Source organism: Triticum aestivum, chromosome 4A (genome assembly GCF_018294505.1).
Source record: "Triticum aestivum cultivar Chinese Spring chromosome 4A, IWGSC CS RefSeq v2.1, whole genome shotgun sequence".
Lineage (NCBI taxonomy): Eukaryota > Viridiplantae > Streptophyta > Magnoliopsida > Poales > Poaceae > Triticum > Triticum aestivum.
In genome coordinates this window covers 361,882,281-361,889,569 of record NC_057803.1, presented here as the reverse complement: position 1 = coordinate 361,889,569, position 7,289 = coordinate 361,882,281, and positions in this window count along the sequence as shown.

The following is a 7,289-nucleotide window of genomic DNA, read 5'->3' as shown; positions in this document are numbered from 1 at the left end:
TTTTCTTGTTCTTGGTTCCCTACAAGATGACTTTTGTCCCATTATATTTGGTAGACCTTTCTTGAACACCGTTAATGCTAGAATAGATTGTGAGAAACAAACTATTGATATTAGTTTTGGTAATGAGTCTCATGAGTTTAATTTTTCCAAGTTTAGTAGAAATCTTCATGAAAAAGAATTGCCTAGTAAGGATGAACTAATTGGTCTTGCTTCTATTGCTGTACCACCTACAGATCCTTTAGAACAATATTTGCTAGACCATGAAAATGATTTACATATGCATGAAAGAAATGAAATAGATAAAGTTTTCTTTGAACAACATCCTCTACTTAAGCACAATTTGCCTATTGAAACTTTAGGAGGTCCTCCTCCACCTAAAGGTGATCCTGTGTTTGAATTAAAACAATTGCCAGACACTTTGAAATATGCTTATCTTGATGAAAAGAAAATATATCATGTTATTATTAGTGCTAACCTTTCAGAACATGAAGAAGAAATATTATTGAAAGTTCTAAGGAAGCACCGAGCTGCTATTGGATATACTCTTGATGATTTAAAGGGAATTAGTCCCACTCTATGTCAGCACAAAATTAATATGGAACCTGATGCTAAACCCATTGTTGATCACCAATGTCGGTTAAATCCAAAGATGAAAGACGTGGTAAGAACGGGAATATTAAAACTTCTAGAAGCAGGTATAATCTATCCCATAGCTGATAATAGATGGGTATGTCCTGTTCATTGTGTTCCTAAGAAAGGAGGTATAACTCTTGTTCCTAATTATAAGAATGAACTTATTCCACAAAGAATTGTTACAAGCTATAGAATGGTAATAGATCTTAGAAAATTAAACAAAGCAACTAGAAAAGATCATTACCCTTTGCCTTTAATTGATCAAATGCTTGAAAGATTATCTAAGCACACACACTTTTTCTTCCTTGATGGATATTCTGGCTTTTCACAAATACCTGTTTCTCAACCTGATCAAGAAAAGATCACTTTTACTTGTCCTTTTGGAACCTATGCTTATAGACATATGCCTTTTGGTTTATGTAATGCACCTGCTACCTTTCAAAGATGTATGACTGCTATATTCTCTGAATTTTGTGAAAATATTGTTGAGGTTTTCATGGATGACTTTTCTGTTTATGGGAAGTCTTTTGATGATTGTTTAAGCAATCTTGATCGAGTTTTGCAGAGATGTGAACAAACAAATCATGTCTTGAATTGGGAGAAGTGCCACTTTATGGTTAATGAAGGCATTGTCTTGGGTCATAAAATTTCCGAAAGAGGTATTGAAGTGGAAAAAGCTAAGGTTGATGCAATTGATAAAATGCCATGTCCTAAATATATAAAAGGTATTTGTAGTTTCTTAGGTCATGCTGGTTTCTATAGGAGATTTATCAAAGACTTTTCAAAAATTTCTAGGCCTCTTACTAGTCTCTTGCAAAAGGATATTCCTTTTGTTTTTGATGATGATTGTTTAGAAGCCTTTGAAACACTTAAGAAAGCTTTAATTTGTCCACCTATTTTTCAACCACCTGATTGGAACTTGCCTTTTGAAATTATGTGTGATGCTAGTGATTATGCTGTTGGTGCTGCTCTAGGACAAAGAATTAACATGATGCTTCTATGTTCGTATTTTGTTTTTATCGACACCTCTCTCTCAAAGCATGTGGACATGTTTTTCGATTTCGGTTTTCGCTTGAGGAGAAGTGATGTCTAAGCTTGGGGGCTTGATACGTCCATTTTGCATCATGTTTTCTTATTGCCATTTATAATGTTTTTATCCATGATAATGCTTTTTGGAGTAATTCTAATGCCTTTTCTCTCACAATATGCAAGGTATACACAAAGAGGGAGAATTTCGGCAGCTGGAAATCTGGACCTGGAAAAGCTAGGCCAGGCCACCTATTCTGCACAACTCCAAACAAGCTAAAACTTAACGGAGATTTTTTATGGATTATTTAAGAATTATTGGAGCAAATAACTACCAGAGGGGGCCCACCAGGTGGGCACAACCCTCCTGGGCGCTAGGGAGCCCAAGCGCGCCCTGGTGAGTTGTGCCCTCCTTGGCCCACCTCCGTTGCCCATTTTTTGGTATATAAGTCATTTTGACCTAGAAAAAAATAAGAGGAGGACTTTCAGGATGAAGCGCCGCTGCCTCGAGGCGGAACTTGGGCAGGAGCACTTTTGCCCTCTGGCAGAGCGATTCCACCAGGGGAACTTCCCTCCCAGAGGGGGAAATCATCATCATCATCACCAACAACTCTCCCATCTTGGGGAGGGCAATCTCCATCAACATCTTCAGCATCACCATCTCCTCTCAAACCCTAGTTCATCTCTTGTGTTCAATATTGTTACCGGAACTATAGATTGGTACTTGTGGGTGACTAGTAGTGTTGATTACATCTTGTAGTTGATTACTATATGGTTTTTTTGGTGGAAGATTATATGTTTAGATCCAATATGCTATTTAATACTCCTTTGATCATGAGCATGTTTATTATTTGTGAGTAGTTACCTTTGTTCTTGAGGTCACGGGAGAAATCATGTTGCAAGTATTCATGTGAATTTGATATGTGTTCGATATTTTGATAGTATGTATGTTGTGATTCCATTAGTGGTGTCATGTGAACATCGACTACATGACACTTCACCATATTTGGGCCTACGGGAATGCATTGTGGAGTAGCAATTAGATGATGGGTTGCGAGAGTGACTGAAGCTTAAACCCCAGTTTCTGCGCTATTCTGTAAGGGACCGATTGGATCCAAAAGTTTAATGCTATGGTTAGAATTTATTCTTAATACTTTTCTTGTAGTTGTGGATGCTTGCGGGAGGGTTAATCATAAGTAGGAGGTTTGTTAAAGTAAGAACAACACCTAAGCACCGGTCCACCCACATATCAAATTATCAAATTAGTGAACAGAATTAAACCAACATGATGAAAGTGACTAAATGATATTCCCGTGTACCCTCAAGAATGCTTTTCTTATCATAAGAGACCGTTTTGGCCTGGCCTTTGCCTCAAAAGGATTTGGCTACCTTGCTGCACTTGTGTTACTACTATTTTTACTTGCTCGTTACAAATTATCTTGCTATCAAACTACTCTGTTACTTACAATTTCAGCACTTGCAGACATTACCTTATTGAAAACTACTTGTCATTTCCTTCTACTCTTCGTTGGGTTCGACACTCTTACTTATGAAAAGAGCTACAATTGATCCCGTATACTTGTGGGTCATCAGCAGACCTATGCCACGAGTTCATTGATGCCTTCACCGGTGGCCACCAAGAGCCCGGCAGGCCCAGCGACCCGCAACTTCTCCAGTAGAAGGAAGGAGAAACTCTCCGTAAGTATTTGCAGAGATTCAATAAAGTTCATAGAAATATTCCAAATATCCATCCGGCAGCCGTTATAGCAGTTTTCCAGTCCAATGTGCGCAACCGTCGCATTCGTTCCAAGATGAACGTGTGGTTGCCCAAGACTGTGAAGGAGCTATACACACTGGTGGATACGTGTGCTCGGATGGAGGAAGGAAGTTCCCCGGCAAGGAAAATTGCACCAATGTTGATTCAGAGGATGAGGATGAATCAACTAGTCAGACAAAGGGTAAGAAGCATAGTAAGAAGCCAAGAGATAAGGCAATGATGATTGTGGAAGGTTCGGGCACACCTAGTACCGACAAGAAGGCCAAGGCTGAGGCCCCCGGCAAGGAAGGTGCCGCTTGCACTGTGTAACACCCTCGATGCGACTATAGCTCCCACATGTCGAGGCACGACTTAGAGACATAATCGCATTGAAGGCATATGTCGCAAGTTAGGCAATCTTCACAACATCCCATGTAATATGAATAATAAGGGGAGAACATAGTTGGCTTACACTCGCCACGTCAAACAAGTACATAAATAACATTACATCATCCAAAACACTCATGGCCGGACTACGGCGCCAAAATAGAAGAAAACCCAACATGCGACAACGGTCCCGATCAAACCCCAACTAGGCACCACTACTGATCGTCAGGAAAAGACACGTAGTATCGCTAAGAGTCTTCGTCAAACTCCCACTTGAGCTCGTACTCGTCACCTGGAGCGGAATCACCTGGACCTGCATCTGGTGTAATAGTAATATGTGAGCCACAGGGACTCAGCAATCTCGCACCCTCGCGATCAAGACTATTTAAGCTTGTAGGAATGGCAAGGCAAATTTATGTGGAGCTGCAGCAAACGACTAGCATATATGGTGGCTAACTTATTCGCAAAAGAGAGCGAGAAGAGGAGGCAAAGCGCGAGCGAGAAACTAGAGGAACAACCTGCGCAAACATTACTCCAACACCGTGTCCACTTCCTGGACTCCGCCGAGAAGAGGCCATCACGGTAACACACTCAGTTGATTCATTTTAATTAATTAAGGTTCAAGTTATCTACAACCGGACATTAACAAATTCCCATCTGCTCATAACCGCGGGCACGGCTTTCGAAAGTTCAATCCCTGCAGGGGAGTCCCAACTTAGCCCATGACAAGCTCTCACGGTCAACGAAGGAATAGACCTCCTCCCAAGACGTTCCGATCAGACTCGGTATCTCGGTAACTCAAGACACTTTGACAGGTTAAAACAAGACCAGCAACACCGCCCGAATGTGCCGACAAATCCCGATAGGAGCTGCACATATCTCTTTCTCAGGGCACACTCAGATGAGAGCTCCATACAACTAAAACCAAACCTCGAGTTTCCCCGAGGGGGCGCTGCACAGGACTCTAGTTTGGACCAACACTCAGAGGAGCACTGGCCCGGGGGGGTTTAAATAAGATGACCCACGGGCTCCGGAAACCCGAGGGAAAAAGAGGCTAGGTGGCAAATGGTAAGACCAAGGTTGGGCATTGCTGGAAAAGCTTTAAACAAGGCAAACTATCAAGGGGTTCCCATTATAACCCAACCGCGTAAGGAACGCAAAATCCGGGAACATAACACCGATATGACGGAAACTAGGGCGGCAAGAGTGGAACAAAACACTAGGCGAGAGGCCAAGCCTTCCACCCTTTACCAAGTGTATAGATGCATTAAGATAACATAGCAATATAATAATATCCCAACAAGTAAGTAAATGTTCCCACAAGGAACAGCTCCAATCTTCACCTGCAAATAGCAACGCTATAAGAGGGGCTGAGCAAAGCGGTAACATAGCCAATCAACGGTTTGCTAGGACAATGGTGGGTTAGAGTTTCAACATGGCAATTTGGGAGGCTGACAAGCAAAAGGTAGGCATCGTAGCATTGGCATAGCAAGAGCGAGCAAACTAGCATAGCAAAGATAGTAGTGATTTCGAGGGTATGATCATCTTGCCTGCACAGTTGTCAGAGGTGACTGGATCCTCAAGAGCAAACTCAACAGGCTCCTCGTTAGCGAACTCGTCTCCCGGCTCTACCCAAACAAGACAAACAAGCAACAAGGATACAATCAACCACGTGCAAGACCAAGCAATATGATGAAATGATGATATGCTATGCGGGATGCGATGCGGGATGCAAAATGCAAGATATGACAGGAAATGCATGGACCTGGCCTCAACTTGAAAATCCAAGTGTTCCACTGGAAAGATGAGATGAAATCGCTTGAAAACGATATAAAGAATGCCGCAATCGGAGTTACGGTTTGGAAAAGGCAAGCGTTTTAAGAATGACACCGGTCTGCGATTTACAACAAGTAGGCATCTAAATGCAATGAGATGAACATGCTACAGCACCCAAACATGACAACAAAATGCATGGCAGGGATGCACACAAGATGCTTAACAAAATACTAGCACTGAGCCACGGACAATTCATCCATTATGAGGTTCAAACAAGCATGGCAAAAACGCAAATGCAAAACAGATTCCAGACTTAGTGAAATTAACACTTGTCTGAAATTTCAGATCGTGAAGCCCTCTTCGGAGCAGCAAAACAACATGATACATGACCTGATTAAGACAAGTAAGAACATGGCACGGAGCTACTCAACAAGCCTAACAAAAGACCCAAAGTGACCTGGGGCCAAAAGGGTTCACAAAATATACTAACGGGCACACGAACATAGCTAAAACACAATCAGTTTTCAGACTTAGTGAAAACTGAGACATGCTGAAATATAACTCACGAAGGCATGTAAACGAGCTCGATGCACTCACTACGGTGCAAGTCATGGCAAGGCAAGCATACATCCATTAAGAAGGCACAAAATGCTAGCTATACATGGCAAGAACAATGGCATAGCATGCACGGATCAACTACAATAGCATCTGCAAAATCACAAACGAGTTGACGATCTGCCCAGATTCACCACGAAGCAAAAGTAGAGCTCGATTGACTCAAGCTAGGGTGCTCCAAAATTGCAAGTAAAGACATGGATGGATAGAGCATAACATGATTAACAAAACGCCTTTACTGATCATCCTCAAAAGAGGCACGGATCACTAGGAAACAAGCTGAACATATGGCATCATGAACTAAATAATGCCAGACTTAGTGAAATTACTAAGTCCCTGAAAACTGATTTACCGGGTGCCTCACTTTGCAAGCTTGCACAAGTCACCACACACATCCTAAAAATGCATGGGTTGCACCTCTGGAAAGATAAAAAAAATCCTTAACAAAACATATGAGGACTCACACGCATATCATGCACACAATAATCATGGCAAAAATGACAAAAGTCTAAGATGAACTAGCAGATCTGACAATTAACTCACGAAGCCTCCTTCTAACAGCATTTCGGGCATCAAGATGAGCTCAAATGAAAATGATGCAATGGAATGAAATGATGTACTCGTCGAGGCGAACATTTTGATATGCTATATGCCCAAATCGGAGCTACGGATGCGGAGATACGACCGGTCAAAGTTTGCATAAAATTAGGGTTTCGGGAGGAGAAAGTCAACCGAGATGCTCAGATCTAGATCCAGATCGGGGCTGCACTGTTCATTGGGCGCGTTCTTCGAGGTTGGCCGGTGCCGGAGTCGAGGGAGGAGGCCGGAGCAGCGGGGAGAGGCCGGTGAGGGGGCGGCCAGATCCGGTGGTGGTCGAGGCGGCGAGCTCCGGCTCGGGCAGCGGCGTGGCCCGCGGCAGCGGCGTGGTGGGGCGGCGTCGGAGCCGGAGAGGCGGCCCGCGGCGGCGGCGGTCGCCGGAGGTGGAGCTTCGGGCGGCGGCGGCTGGAGACGAAGGCGCGGGGGCGCGCGGCGGCTACGAGCTCGCGGGGGCCCGGCTTGGGCCTCCCGGGCCTCGGCGGCGGCTGGCGGCGGGAGC